We start from the raw sequence: 16,383 nt of genomic DNA, 5'->3' as shown, positions 1-16,383 counted from the left end.
GCAGAGAAAACCCTGTGGATCTTTCTCAGCTTCTGTTAAAAAAAAAAAAAATCAGTGTTATGTATAAGGTTCACTTTCAGACAAGGCTGGATTTTTCCCCCCTGCATTCATTTCACCATTAATATGTATCCATGCACAGTGGTTAACCCTTGACTTCATAATTTCAATAAAAACCGTGTAGAAGCAAAACAAATATATCATTATTAATTGTTCTGTGGGAAGTCCTTTGGGATGCTATATTTGGGAGAAAGTCAAGCCCATAAACAAACTTGTCTATTGACAGGAGAAGATTAACTATCTTTTTCTTTTTCTGTTTTCTGTTAGTGAAGTAATTTGAAAAGAATCTCAAAATATATGATCCATTGTTGTTCAGCTAAGCAACAAAAAGTTTGGCTTGATAACCTTCATCTTAAATGAACTAACCAAAGTTTTGTTTTGAAAATAGAATACAAATTTCACAGGAGCTGGTATCCTGCTGAGGTTTCTGGTATTCTATCAGGAATATGAAAATAAAAGGAAAGGCTTATCTAAAAATGTCAATCTCCCAGAAAATTTTTGTTGAGTTCTGCAAACTGTTCTTGGTTTTGAACAGGCAAAATTTTGCCAATCAACATTCTGCCCAACAAGACCATTGTGGCCCAGAAGCTGCCATGCTGATTATAATGGGTAGACTCCCCAGCAAAATCCCCTTTTCAAGGGGGATGATAAAATGTTTATTGCCTAAAGGTAACTTGCTGACTGTTTCTGACCATAGCATATCCTGAAATAGTGGTTACCTACTGAAACTCCAATGCTGAGTGAAGAAGGATAAATATGACTGTTGTGGAATATGTAGTTTACACCACACTGTTTTTTGCCAGCAAAAGTGAGGTTCCATAGAGCTATTTCTAAGCCAAATAAAAGTGATCTTGTAACCTTAACAGCTCATTCTCTTGCTCAGAAGTAGCAAAAGCATTTATTTTTCGGAGTTATAGGTGCCCAAGAGCTACTTTTGTATTAGTCTTTTTTAAGCAAGAAACTCTTAAAAAGTATTTTGAAATATCTGTGACACTAGTAAGGCTATTTTCTTGTGAAGAGGTACCAGAAACTTTATTTTAATAATTTCAGAAATAAAAACAAATTTAGCAGATGAGACGGTATTTTTATTTATTTTCTTTTCAAAATAAATCTAAAAGTGGTGAAACACCAATTTAAGAAATCACATTAGATGGAGACTTCCTTTTCTAAGGTCACAGCTTATGTCTGGGAGATGCAAATCTAGAGCGCCTGATGTCCTCCAAAAGAACCAGCTTTCCTTGGCTCCAAATTCACTCAAGATCATCAGGCACTTTAGAGTGCTTCCAAAACGCTGCTTTGTCTACTCTCATTACAAGATGCCAGGTATTGGTGAATCAGGTCCCTCCCTGCTTATGCCTTAGTGCTCATGAAAGTGTGTGTATTTAACAGCATTTTCATTACCTGCACCTGTGTATTATCCCAAGCCATCATTCAGCAGGCAATAATCTGGGGAACCATTGTGCCACTGACCTAATTTATAAAGGTGAAGACCTGGTGCTATTTGTCCAGAGAACAAGTGTTTGCCAAGCAAATTGGTACAGATTGAGTGAGCTGAACTTTAGATGACACCATTAATTTTGGTACACATTACTCGTCAAACTAATATAGTAAAATTGCTTTCCCTTTGAGCATGGAATACCATGGCCATTATTCCTGTGCTGAACTTTGGAGTCTTTATTCTTCATAGAAATATGAAAGTTATAAAAAAAAACCCAAACTTTCTATCATACTGCTGATAAAGGATAGGTCCAAATAAATTTGGATGCCTTTCTCAGCCTATTTTCTCAGAAAGAAAACCAATTAGTGGATTTTGCAACACGAAAGAGAATTCAGGAAATGGACATTACTGGGAGATCTGCTTCTGTAGTGCTGTCCTGATTTAAGTAATAATTGTGGATATATTTGTACTCCTGCTTAGCTCTGTCTTCATGCTTCAAATGGATCTATGTGATAGTGGTTGTGTTTTTGTGGTGTGGTTTTTTTTGGTTTTTTTTTTTTTTTTTTTTTTTTTTTTTTTTTTTTTTTTTTTTTTTTTTAAAATAAATAAAAGAACCGGTATTTTATTTTATTATTTTCTCTATTCAAAATGCATCAAAGGACCTGGGCAGGAAGTGGTTTCTGATTCCATAAAGCACTTTGTGATTACACTTTTCCTGTTTCACCAGCCAGGATGAGATTGGCAGTTTTTAAGTGTCTTCATGAGAAACCAGGTTAAGGGAGAGAGCCTCTCTGAATACTGTTAACAGCATATTTACTTCTGAGAAAGTTTGATCTCCTGAGAAAGCTTAGTTCCAGTGAGTGAATTTGGCAATTTTAACAAAAAATCCTATATCAGCTTAACTTTTCATCGCAGGTTAATGATGTTGATAAATGAACTTTGTGAACCAAACACTTTTTTGTTGCAATTCTGAGTTTTACTTTACAATTAAGAACCAAAACAGCACAAAGCAGCTGACTTTAGGAGAATATTATCTCAGTAAATACAGATGTAAAGATGCAAGCTAATTGCTTCCAGTACTCTGCCTATAATCATCTAGTGCTGTAGAAAGTCTTGCAGAAATAAAAATGGAAAGGGGATTCACATGAAATACTAATGTAATTTCAGCTTGCTTGCAGTAAAACTTGTTACTGAAACCTAGTGTCTATTGAGATGGTGTTAGTACTGACCTAGCTTGTCAGCCATATATTAAGTATTTAATATATAATAATGATTAGATACTCAATAGTTCATAATAATATATAACAATATAATATTACTATTACTGGTGAGCATGAAGACTTTAATTCAGAAATGGATGTCTCTAGCCAGTATTAAATGTATATGTAAGTTTTCTCCTAAAGAATAGATCATGAAATAGAACCAGAAGAGGACATCTGCTCTCTCTGGATGATCTTTCAGAGAGAGTTCTGCCATTTTTCCCTGCCTTTGTATTGATCTTTCTCAGTACATGCAGACTGCTTTATGTTTTGTATGTGGAAAGACTGATGATCTTGTTATGTATGAGAATCAATGCAGAGCTGAACATATTCAACAAGGAAGTTAATTAAATGCTCTTAAATGTTGTTGGTTTTTTTTTTTTTGCTCCATTTTGTTGGTGATTTTTTCCTCACTAAATAATTGGTGTTAATGACACCCACCATTGAAGACAATTTGTTTAGTAGTTTGATTCCTGAGGGCCTTCTCTATAAACAGAAGTGTTAATTCACAGGACTAACTGCTCCCTTATGGAGGAAAAGTATTGAAGATTTTATGTTTGGAATTTTGTTATTTCTCATTCTTGGTTTTTCTCTTGTCTGTGCTTACTGTAGAGTTCACCAGAATGAACCTACTGTTAAGGGTACTTCAGAGGAGATGGGAATGCTCCACATATAATGCCCAGAGAAGCTGTGGATGCCCTGTTCCTGGAAACGTTCAAGGCCAGGTTGGATGGGGCTCTGAGCAATGGAAAGGGTCCCTGCCCATTGCAGGGGCTTTGGACCTAGGTGACTTTTAAGGACCCTTCCAATCCAAACCTTTCTGTGATTCTATGATGCATTTGAACTCTCAGTTAAAATTAGGAGTGCGTGTTTTTTTGGATCAATTCTGCTTAAGGTGTTCCCCTGATAATAAGCAAAACAATTATCTTCTCTGTTTCTCTGACATGTTAATTCATTTCAGCAAGGTACTTGTACTGTACAAGTAGTGAAGAGATGATACTCATAAGTTTTTCTGTTGCAACACCAAATATATATTTTTAAATACATGCAATATTTAAATAGCACTGCCTAGAACCTTAATCATAAAGCAATTATACCTTGGCTTTCAAGTGCTTTGCCATGTTATATTTGAGTATATGAGCTTCTGTATCTGCCATCTCCTGAGGTCTCAGTAGGACACAATGGATTGGCAGTCCCTATTTTTCCTACTATGCAGATGCCAATAAAAATTGCTACATGTCTAGATTAAGAGGTGTGTATACACATACTATCAAACTGGATTATTTTAAGCTGATGCTGTTTGATTCAAGAGCTGCTGTCTGCTTTTCAGAGTAGGTGTCCAGGTGGTGATCAGAAAGACTATTCCAAAGCGTATCAGCATTGAGTTAGAAAATGGCAACTTCTCCTTTTTCAGGAAAGATAGCAATGGTTGTGGATTTATAGCAATGGTTGTTGATTTATTTCAATCCAAATGTCACAAAACAGCACAGGCTGCCAAGATGTTACGTGTGTGTGCATGTTTGTGTGTTTCTCACAAGTTTCTTTGTGTTGCAATGCAGAAAATGTAGTGTTGTGCAGTGGAACTGAAAGCATCTCGTTGTTTGTTTCAAGACAGTTTTGTTGCATGGTCTTGGACTGAACTGATAAGACAAATATTTGAAGTTGCAACATTTTAGATTATTTTGAACAGGAAGCCAGGTAAACTAACAGAAAATATACGGTTCTGTGAGAATATCTCATGATTTCTTTTGCTAATGAGACTTGTGCACTCAGACAAACCCACTGATATGTTTGGGGCCTCCGGGTTTTTCTTTGGCAAAGCCCTCTGTAGCAGCACAACCTGAAATCAACCTCAACACAGCAAGGAAAGTTTACAAGATTGCTAGTAAGTACTGACGCTGCACGTCTTTGAGACATATCAAAATAACCAGATTAACCTTTGGTTACTTGCCTGTTGTCATTGCTGGGCAAGGCCTGTTTGAGAGAAAATATTTTGTATTTTTCTTTGGTTTCAATTGGTTCATCAGTGTATCTGCCATCCTTGCTGCCTCCATTAGCACACAGGCTGTGAAGTGATTACTACTGTAGGTGAGGAGATTAAAATCTTGCTTGTTAGGTTTCAAGTGCACCCTCACACTTCTGAAATATTTTTAATTAAAGCCTCTGAAAACGGTATTTACTCTTTAAATTCAACACAGAGGTTGTAGTGAGAAGCAGACCTCTTCACAAGAGAGCAGCTGAACTAGCTGATAGAAGACAGAGCTTTGAAGAGATTACATATGCCCTAAGAGGTCAACAGCTAATTTGCTTCTGATAGAGCTTTCTAAAGCAGTACAAGCCACTTAGCTGCATTCATTTTAACAGCTCTAATGTGACTAAATCTCCTGTACTGCTGTGGGGATAATCAGACAACGGTTGCAACATCCAATGTCCTTGTCATGGCAGGTTCAGTGGCAAAGACATTCACTTCAGACGTAAAGTGTGCTGTGAATCAGTTCTTGTATCAAGATGATTAGCTCCTGAAGGTGTAAAAGAATGGCTCCAAGATGTACTGGCAGATCATGTTAGACTCTGCTTGAAGTTTCTGTATTTAAGCTACCAGCATATGAATGATACTACCTACACACTTCATGTAAATAGGTAAAATTTCTGTCATTTGCAGTGGACCCAGAGAAACTTTCTCTTTTCTAAGCTGACATAAATTGTATAAATACAGAATAATTTGTAGGGATCCTACCTGCTGATTTCAAGGCTGTAAACTAGCTGTTAATTGGGACTCTATTGACATCCTTGCCATGGAGAAATCCTGGAGCTCATGTAAAAGAGACAGTCACCTCCACACTCCAAGTCAGTATTACCTTGTCTGGAGAGCAGCTTTCGGTTCCAGAGATGGTGCACTGACAGTGAGGAGAGGCAGCTAAGGGGGGTAGTGGGAATAGTGCCAGACATCAGCACCCCTCTACCTCCTGCACTCCTTTATGTGTGGCGCAAAGAGTTTGAGGCATGAGATGTGATTTCTGGTGCTTCAGGAAGTGGTGCCCCTGTGGAGTGTTTTTTGGTGCATTGTGGAGGAACACGTCTGCTGCCTCTGTGTGCAAACGGCATGAGCCACATGACCTGATAGGTGAATCAGTTCCAGCATGGCATGTGTTGGACTGTTGCCTGCAAGTTCTATGATAGCATGGAAACTACGTGTAAAATTGGAATAAAGAGACAGCTGGTGCAGTTTTTCATGTCTGAGGGAAATCTTTATTGTTGACCAGCATGTATTGCATCTGTCATTTTATTTTTTGACTCTAAAGGATTGTGTCCACTCCTCTAAAGGAGTGCTGCAATGTGTCTGTAGCTACTCTAGTGTTTTACTTATAACAAACCAAAGAACTTAGTGGCATTTTAGTGTATTAAATACACAAAATAATCTGTGTATGAAAATTAAATTCCACTTTTTCTTGCTATAGTAGTCCATGTTTTACTGTCTTCATAATACATACCAAATTCCCTTATAAATTTGGATTTTTAAAAAATTGCTGTAGTTTTAGGGGAAGAAAAAATGTTTCTGCTAGCTTCCTTAAAATATATTACGCACAAATTGAAAAAAAAAACCCAAAGAAACAGTCCTCTGAATTGTCATCTGAGCTCACTCATGTAGGGAAAGGAACAGTTTCCTAATGTAAAATGTACACCATCAGAATTGGCTGTCAGTGACAGAAGTGAACCATAATATATACTTTCTATGTGCAGCATTCAGAGCAGCTTCTTTTGACAGTTGCTGCCTCATAACCATTCAGTTTCATACACTTTTTGGCGTATCATTAAAAATCTATCATTGTTAGTAATCTGTCATCAAAGAAAACAATGGATAAGCTTTGCTGATCCTGTCTTTCTCCTGCAGAGCAAGATCGTGTAACAAAACAACCCAAAGAAAAACCTGTATTGTGCAGCATAAATATTAATTCCAAACAGACTATTGGAGAAAAATTACCAGTCAGAAATAAAGCTGGTAGTTGTGCAGTCTGAATTCTGAATTATTCTTGTTTTGAAGTGTTAGGACTGCATAATTTAGGAAATTCTTTTTATCTGTTTGAATAAGATGTTCGTTCTTGGTTCTCTCATTTGAACCAAAGGTATTCTAAGTACAAGCTGTGGTCTGTGATTTGTTGGGATGAAGGTTCTTTGGAATTCACAATTTAAAATCTGTGGTTTGGGATGTTATTCTGCGGATTTCTTTTGTTCTGTTGGAGAGTAAATGACTGACTTTGTAATAATTTATTGCATTTTCTGACATATAGCCCCTGAAAACATTTTCTGCCCTAAATCTTTTGCCCAATATGAAAATTCATGTGTGTAAGCAAAATTCATGTGTGTAAGGTGCTAAAGATACAGAAGGAGTAAATGGGGTATTACACTATAAATTAGCAGCAGGTATGCATCTATCAAAAATTTATAGAAAGGACCTGCTTTATACAGCAGGTAATGCCAGGAATACAAACCACCTCCTTGAAAAAAGGTCACAGGGCTTTCCTACAGAAAAGATGATGAGTAGTGACTGTGTTTTCGTTAGTGTATTCAATCTGTTAAAGTTGATTAATGGTAAATACTGTGTGCTAGAAATAAGCAACTTGTTAGTATCTATTTTAACAGTGTTTATGCTGGGCTTTTCACTTGCTTTGCTATAAGAAATTTCAATACCGAAACAAGAACCAAGGGGCAAGGATAGGGCAACAAGTTATAGGTAATATAATAAAGACCATTATTTCTGTGAAGGGATGAAGGGCATCTCCTATGAAACTCTGATACTGCAGAGTTTCCAGGAATTAAAACAGGCAATCTGCTGGACTTAGTTTCATTTGTGGCAGAGCAGTGGGATATAAAGTATTTAGAAACCTAATGCATCTCGTACTGGCCTTTGGACAGACTAATTATATGATGGTAAGTAATAACTCAGCTGATCTTTTCCCTCAGAGATCTCAGGGTAAGAATGTGTCATTTTGCTTTCCAAAGCGACCCTTGTGGAAGGCCAAATATTCATCAGATTCAAGAAGAATCCCACTCATAGTTCCTTACTGTGAGTACCACTTGGAAACCCATTAGAAGGTCATTCCTCTTTGGTCAGGCACCAAATTGAAAAAAAAAAAGGGTAAATCGTACCCAGGCTTCTGGGAACAGGCAAGCTGGGATTTTCGAATATCAGAAAAAGGTGAAGTGACCTTGCTACATAGAAGTGGTGTGGGAATCATAAATCTACAGGCAAACTAAAAGAATTGGTAGGATCATTGAGTGTGATTCTTCCTGTAGCTGGTATTCTCAGTGCGTTCCTGTTGAGGGTCAGCACAGCCAGCTCACACTTCCACAGCAGGTGTGCACCTGTGACAGCTCTGAAATGTGCTGTACTTGGGGCTTGTATTTTAACTGCACATGTAAGACCTAAACATACCTTTGGACGAGGCACCAAGGGTCTCAGTGTGGATTTGGCTGCCCAAATTTGGGAATTATGATTATCCTGAATTGCATCCTTGTGATGTAATTACCAGGTTTGATTGTCACTTTGGATATTTAAAAGTGACTGAAAGCTGCCACAAAAGGGAAGTGAAATGTCTTTAATGTGTTTTGGTTTATGGATTTATCTTAAAAAAATAACAACATAAATTGGCATTTTTTAATCAGAAAATAAATGGCTATCACTTAAAAAGAGACACAAAGCAAGAAAGAACACAGATATTTAGCACTGTAACCAAGGGCATGGCTTAACTGTGCACATCAGCTGTATGTTACACTAGGTGTATTTCCTTTTACTCCTTTTTTTCCTGAAAAATATAAGAAATGGAAAGCTACTTCTTCCTCAGTAACACTTCTCTACCTCTTTAAGAGATAATTCAGGATAGATGATCTGCTCCAATGCTCCAAATTGAAATGAATAAATTTCAGTTGAAGGAAATAAATAGGAGAGAAACGTAGAGCTGGGAGTAGGAAGAAAATACAGTAAACAACTTCAGAGCATTCAATGTGCAAATAAAATTTGGCAAGGATGGTGAGAAGAGGAAAGGGGACATGAGAATATTAATGAAAGTTGAAAAGAGCAATTTAGAAAATTTGAGACACAAAAATGACCAGACGAGCCAGAAAAATAGTAAGGAAGCAAGAGAAACATAAAAGCAGTATGCCCGAAAGGTGAGATTTTCAAAGGAAAGATGTGCAATTAGCCAGAGTAATAGATGTTGGGCTATTAGCAGTTTGTTCAGTTTCTTGACATGTCTCTCATCTTTGTCGTGGTGGTTACTTCATCATAGGAAAAAGAGTTTGTTAGAAAGTCTCTGGTTAAAATTGTATTGATTTTGAAACATGTTAAGTTGTCAAAACTTTTTTTTTTTTATTGAAAGGGATACAATCTGACAAAATATTGTTTGGAATTGGGGTAGGGAAGAGGGAAAGAAAGTCTACCACCCATAGCCATATGGTGAGAGCATGCCCTGCTAGCATGTCAGGACCTGACCTGCAGACTGAGAATTTAAAATTGTCTGCCACAAACTGTGTTTCTTAACTGCTGATCTGCTGGTTTTTTTTTTTTTTTGGTTTGTTTTGTTTTTGTTTGTTTGTTTTTTTTTTGTTAATTTGTTGTTTTTTCCTGGGAATGGCCTTTTTGCTTTGTTTTGTGCCATTTTGCCTGTTGCTCAGAACATTTGAAATGTTTGGATTCCCTACTGAATTCCCAGATCTGTGTTAACTTTTTTCTTTTTTGCATGGATGTATTTGGGTCTTCTTGTGTGAGAAAAATTACTACTCCCATTATTTCAGCAGTTGTATATAGGGTGTCATCTGGCTATTTTTATAAGTGTGTATTCTTCACCACAATTTAACTCTAGAGGTATTTTGGTCTGTATGAAAGCCATGAGATACTTCACAAACTGGGCTGGTGTGAAGCACATTTGGCATTGGTAGCTGTGTCTGAAAAACTGTTTTCTTTCTTCTTTAAAGATAGCCTCCTGTTTTCAAGTACATCTTATTTAAAAGTAATTTGTTAGGCCTGTTCTAGTTTTTGCCTCCCCTTAGATATTGAACTCTCCCTGTTTCTCATTATCACTCTTTCTAGTCCCAAGTGTGCATTTCAATTGTTTGGATTTTTTTTTTCCTACAGTTCACTTATTTTTCTGTAGGCAACACCCTTTCTGTAGGCCTTCATTTTGAATTTAGCAAACACTCTAGATTAATTCACTGCATTCCACAGGTGCCTGCAGGACAGGAGACTGTGGAAATGAATGCTCCTCATTATCCCTTTTGTGTGTTTGCCAGCCACTGTCTTTGGTCACAAGCTTTTGGTCTCAGCCTTCTTTTTGTTGTTTGAAAGGACAAGTTACGTGTGTTTGTGTGTATATAGGTGGATACAGACACGTAAACACACAAATATGTATACACATATATTTGTGAATTTAAATCTCTTCCCCAGTAATTCTCAGTTAATAGTCTGCTTAGTTAGTAGTTTGCAGTATTTACTTTTCTGAAGAGTAAATTGAATGCTTTGAACTTGTTTTGCTCTCACTGGAGTTACTAGAAGGGACACATACAAATTTGGCTTGCCATCAAAGCATTACAAAAACCCTTCTAATTACTGTTATGTGTCACCACCTGTGAGGCAGTACCTTGAAGCAGAGTGGGTGTGCCATGCTTTGTTTTAGCTTAAATGCTTTTCATAGGGAAAACACAGAAAGATGTGAGCATGTAAGAACTCCCAATATGGTACAAATACCTGGGAGTGCATGAAGCTTCCCTGTGTCAGACCCATTGTTCCCCAAGAAGAACCATTTGTTTATAATTGGAATAATAAGTATTTTTTGGCAGTCTTCCATCTGAGGTTCATGTGTAAGAAACAAGTGTCAAACCAAATGCAAGTGTTACTTGAAGCCTCAAATTAGATTTGAATATGCAGTTACAGAAGGTTGTTTTGAAATATCCTTTGTTCCAACAGAGTCTTTTAGTCTCAATAGCTAAAGAGCTGAGGGTCAGGGTTTTGCAGACACTGTTTTTCTGTGCATGCAAAAGTATTTTGTATTCAACAGCTGGAATGTTGAGGTGCTACGTTGACATTGCATCAATGAAAATTTGCTTTTTTGGGGGGTGAAAACCACAACTGTGTTGTTGTGAATAATATACAAAATATTGTGTGTTTGATGTTATTTTTCTAGCTCAGCACAGAGCTTCTGTTGGCTGTGTGTGGGAGGCTGTCAGGTGGAGAAACCCTATCAACCTTTGTCCTTTTGAACCAGGTTGCAGAGGTCTTGCATCAAATCCTAATGCTCTTGAGTTGTGTGGTTGAGTAACAAGGTGACATTGTTGCATGGTGGAGTAGATTTACATGAACTGACATATCCAGCTTCAGGGGCATGGTCAGGAATTGGATGCACAGTTTTAAGGAAGTGGATTTTTTCTTATTATCATGCAGGAATCATCCAGGCTTACCCTGCTCTAATCACTTGTATAGTTCTAATATCTTTTATTACTTACTTAGATTCTCCAACTTACTTTTCCCCTGGTTTTAGTATCCCACAGAAAGAAATGGTTTTGTAAGGATTGATCCTATTGAAATTGAGGTAGGGGCAGGAAGAGACAGTTGAGAAAGATAAAAGGCTGATAGACACAAAAGAAAAAGGGAAGTGTATCAGAGGTCCTGAACCATTTCAAGTCTTGCCATGCTCAAATAAGGCCAGCTGCAGTGCAGTTTATAAAGACTCTCACTGAAACTTATAATTAGAGGTTACACAAGGGCAGGTAACATTTCAGAAACAGGTAAGACATCTGACCCAACATGCCTGCTTAGTGAAATGGAGCAGCCTTAGGCTCTCCTGAGATCATTGCTGAGCAACTCCCCAGATTTCGATTAAAGGCCTATCCTTCACTTCTCTGCAGGTCTCTCTTTTAGAAAAGGAATATTTTCTCACTCTTCAAACTTCTAATTTTCTAAAGGTTCCCAAGCTTCTCACATTATTTCAAATGTTTTAAGTACTGGCAAAAAAAAAAAAAAAAAATCACTTCTCCAGCTTGGGGAAAGAAATCCATTCTGCATTTGACCTCTACTTGTTGTTCTGCTGATTAGTATTCTAGTTCTCACAGCATGCTCTCTCAGTGACAGCACTTACCCCCATCTCAGCTGATCAAATTTAGCTGCATGTTTTTCCTTTACTCTTTTTGACAGCTGCTGTAGAGGCTTTACAATTGGGGGCATTGAACTCACCTGCCACCATATTGCTTTCCTTTATTATTTTAAATTTGTTTTAAATCAGATACTAGAATACTTGATGGGCCTGAGATCTGAGAGTGCTGTGTACAAATTTGAATTTAGCATCATGATCCCGTGTTGTTGTGGGGTAAACTAAATGGCCCATCTGCCTAAGATGATATGGCACATCTCCTGCAGAAAAAAAAAAAAAAAATTCCTAATTTAATTTAAGCTGATTGAAACAGATAAAAATGTCCTTTTCACTCACTTGTGATCTTTTTATTCTTTCAATCTTTTTGGATAGCTTGTGACCCGTTGGACCAGCTGCTTTGCCTGCTCTCACCACCTTTTCTTTTCCACATGAATGAAACTCTGAATTCCTTCAGCATGGGGAGGAGAGGGAGAAGGCGGCAGTCTCATCTGGGGATGACGTTTTGGGAGCAGGCTGCTCCACTCCTCTCCAAAGGAAGAGTTCCTAGAACTCTCTCTTCCAGAGGTTTCTATGTGCCTCAGAGCTCAGACTTGCACTGCTACCCAGAACATGTATCCATGTTTAATTCTGTGGCATGTTTGTTTTTCTGAAAAAAAAAAAAATCAAAATGACAATTCTATATTGACCTGATTTGATTAACTTAAGAGAAATGCTACCATTTAACTTAATGAGTTCTGTGTTAAAATTAGGTTTACTGCAGTTACCTTCATTATTCCTACACAATAATATTTCAATTTTGTGGTCTTCTTCTGCCTTTTCCTTCCTTCACAAAACTGCAGTATTCAATTATTTAGTTTTGTTTAAGTTTTGTTTGTTTTGTTTTCTTTTGTTTTGCTAGGTTTGTGAACCAGGAAATAACAGATATGAATTTATACAGTTTCCCTTTCCAGAGGTGCCATCCAGGGCTGTATAATTGCTACTGTGGGGGCAGGCTGAGGTTGTGCCTGCCCTTCAGTAACAGTGCAGCATTTCTCTGTGCATATTTAAATTTACTCATTTTCTGGGAAATATCTTATTTCCCTACCATCTGATGGTCCCAATATAAAATTAATTTTATGCAGTTTGTGTGATAGACCCAGAAATATGCATCTGAATAATCTAGCTGCTTTTTAATATGTAAACATTTCATTATTAAAATTATTAAAGTAATGTTATAGGATTTATTAAAACTTATTAAAGTAATTTTATAGGAAAAATATAGGGGTAACAATAAGGACTGGGAATTTGGAAGTGCTTAACTGAAAATGGATGCAGAATGTCTGAATTAGCACAGGAGGTAATTTGCTTCTTGTTGTATTTTCTGGATTTATTCTGGTTTAAATTGACACTTTGTAATTTTTAAACCACCATTTGATGAGTTTTTTGAAAAATACAGCTGTGGATTTTAGAGAAATTCTACCTATTGTGTCAAAACATATTGATGTTTGATACATTGTACGACCTTGGACTAAAATTTTATTTGATTTCTCTTTCATGATTTTCATATTATGTTTCACATTTACACAGATTCTGCAGCCTGTGAAAGGTGATATTTTCCTAGTAGATGGCCACTTCTTTGAACCTATCTCTAGACGAATTTCTTATTTCTCTCACCCAGGATAAATTGAGTCCTGTTTTTCTTTTATGCTTGTTATAAAATTCTAGAACATTAACTCATCTTCTTAAATCTACATTAACTCAAAAAAAATTGGGAAAAAGCTGGGAAAATTCTGCCACAGGTTTGCTAAATGTTGTGATTTAACTCTCAGGATAAAATTGATTTCAGATGTCAAGGCTGATCCACATAGCATATTGTTATAAGCAATAATAGAGGTAAATATTTTTAAGCATTATAACTAAGTAATTATGGACTCTTTATAAAAAAACAGACCTTGTATCCTCATCATAAAAATATGTGCTCATACTCTGGCCAGTGTAGAAATAACCATTTACCATAGTCATCCTTGCACTCATGTTCATTCTCTGCTAGGAATTTTTACTCTAGTAGAGTCAGAAATTTTGTGATTTGGCTGGAATTTCCAGCTACATGTCAGGGCTACAGCCACTGACAGAAATCCCAGTACACCAACTGAATGTACGCAGGGAGGTTTCATGATGTTCTTCTAATGAGCTTGTAATTCTGCTTTGTTTAATGGATTTGTACTTCTGCTTGGTGTCAGATCTGTTCTGTGTGAAAGATCTTCCATCTGTCTTAGAGAACTCAGACCTGCAGTGTTACTCAGATCATGTATCCATGTTTAATTCTGTGACATACAAGAGAAAAAACATGATAATTCTATATTGACCTGAGCTGCTTAACTTTGAGAGAAATGGAAATTCAGCTTATAAGGTAAAGATATACTGAAGATTGAATCCAGTCTTCCAATGGTTGAAGTGTTACATGAAATGCTGAGGTATTTTGCTATTTTGCCATTGCTCTTTGAAACAGATATCTTGTTCCAGGATGCTGTATATTTCAGTGACTGATTCAACAAAGTTACTGTGAAATGAGTATATAATTATTCACACCCCTACTAAGAGTCTAAGAGTGGGATGAGTCTTTGACAGCCTGTTTCTTTTTTTTTAATCATGTGACAATAGCTAATTATTTCTCATGTAATCTACTTGTAGTCTAAATTTAGGAATTTTTTCTCAAGCCAGCTGTTCTCAGTAAAATTGAGAACTAGAGCTGATATACCGGCTTAGTGAACAAGAGTAAAGAATTCCCAAATGCTAAATTTTATAGTGTTTGAAAATAAAATTTAATTCCCAAGGTGTTCAGCCTTGCTCAGAAATAAGAGTAGTAAAACATCTGTAGAGCAGAATGGCAAAAGTCAAAATCTAAGGTAAAATAATTTATCAAAGAAAGACAATCAGAGTTAATTTTTGGAAATTTTTCTCTAGAAGAAGATTACTTAGATTGAAAAAACCAGTATTTTTACTTATTATGGAAACAATAATCACTGAAGCTGATTATTCTTTAAAGATAATGTGGATCTTGTCATTGAAATTATTCAGAGCACTGATGAAATTTGTTTTTATGCCTACATGGCTTTATGTTGTTTACTTTTCTTGGCAACAATAGAATATGAACATATGTGGAGTATAGTACATACACAATTGAGTTTATTTTAAACGACAGACTCTGTACAACATTTAATATGTTAAATGGATATGTAAGCAGTGACAACTTTATTGTCTAGAGACCCTGTAGCATGCATGGCTATAATAGAAAATCCTAATCAAGAATTTTTCACTAGGTTTGCTACTATCAGTTAATTATCAAGTCAGATTTGAGCAAGGGAGGAGCCCCAGCTGCTCAGGAAGTGTTGTACACCAGTTCCAGCTCCTTGTGACAGTTTGTGACTAATAGGGCAGGAGACCATGCTCAGGTTCTCAAACCACAGGTGTGCTGCTGGGAGCAGAAACTGGAATGGTGAGACTCCTGCAGAGCCAGTCTTGTGTAATGAGCTTGCAAATGGCCGTACTTCAGCTAAAAGTGTTGCTTTGTTTTTTAAAACACCCTTTGCACTGTTTGAATAAGGGACATAGGATTAGTGAACAGACTTCACACCATATTCTGAAGAAAGGGAAAATGAACACCTGCGGAAGCTTAGGAAGAGTCTTACCCCTCCACAATTATGCAACAAAGAGAGAGGGGCAGAGTACCAAAACCTCTTTCCTAGAAATATGCACTGTTGTGAGGTGCATTTATTTTATTTATGTATTTATTTTTAATTAGACCAGTTCTACAGAGGTCTAAATACCTGGGTAGGCTGTTCTGATGCCCGGTATTTTGAGTCTTGAATTTGTTTATTAAGCAGAGAAATTGAAATTAAAAAGTATTTGTTGGCCTATTTTCAAAGGAATTTTACTTAAAAATAAGGAACCTGTCATTAATACCTTAGCAAACGTAAAGAATGTGAAGAATACATTCTTGAGTTTTTCTTCTCTTCTAAATCTGTTTCATAGTCCTATTTCCCTTTCAACCACAAAACCCACACAAAATAAACCATAAACTATGCATTATTACATAGTTTTAACTGACTGTTCAGCATCCGGTACTTCACAATGATTTTCTTTTGCCTACTGACAATAACACTGCAACCAGGAAAAGCTCTGTCACTGCAAGTAATTTTTAATCCCGTAGTGATAATAAAGAGATGTTGAGATAACTGTAATCTATACAGCTGAATTACCTGATATATTGAGTTCACCTCTCTTGTCAGTGCTACTTACCAGTGCAATTGATATTAGAGATGTGGACTGTACAGACAAGGGCATGAAGGATACAGATATATATTGGAAAGAACTTGGGGTAGTAACTGCAGATAATCTGCAGGAAAACAAAGAATCATCAGGAGTGGGTGTGCATGTGGTCATGATCCTATTCTTGTGTACTCATGATATATCCTATAATAATAGCATACAATGCTGTAAGACACTCTTA

At 36.7% G+C, this 16,383-nt stretch overlaps 1 long non-coding RNA gene across 2 annotated transcripts in view; it reads left to right on the top strand.

The window, feature by feature from the left end:
* LOC121343267 overlaps positions 1 to 13,365 on the top strand; it is a 65,911-nt gene extending 52,546 nt beyond the window's left edge. Inside the window, exon 3 of one of the 2 annotated variants that reach the window (XR_005953674.1) lies at positions 12,267 to 13,365. This is a non-coding gene — a long non-coding RNA (uncharacterized LOC121343267). Of the gene's footprint in view, positions 1 to 3,366; positions 3,609 to 12,266 lie in introns of those variants that run through there. The other variant, XR_005953671.1, reaches the window with a different exon arrangement.
* Positions 13,366 to 16,383: the final 3,018 nt, after the last annotated feature.

The sequence above is a fragment of the Onychostruthus taczanowskii genome, unplaced genomic scaffold (genome assembly GCF_017590055.1).
Source record: "Onychostruthus taczanowskii isolate IOZ18803 unplaced genomic scaffold, ASM1759005v1 scaffold59, whole genome shotgun sequence".
NCBI classification, from domain to species: domain Eukaryota; kingdom Metazoa; phylum Chordata; class Aves; order Passeriformes; family Passeridae; genus Onychostruthus; species Onychostruthus taczanowskii.
The sequence above is the reverse complement of the archived record's forward strand: the minus strand, read 5'-3'. Positions and strand labels throughout refer to the sequence as shown.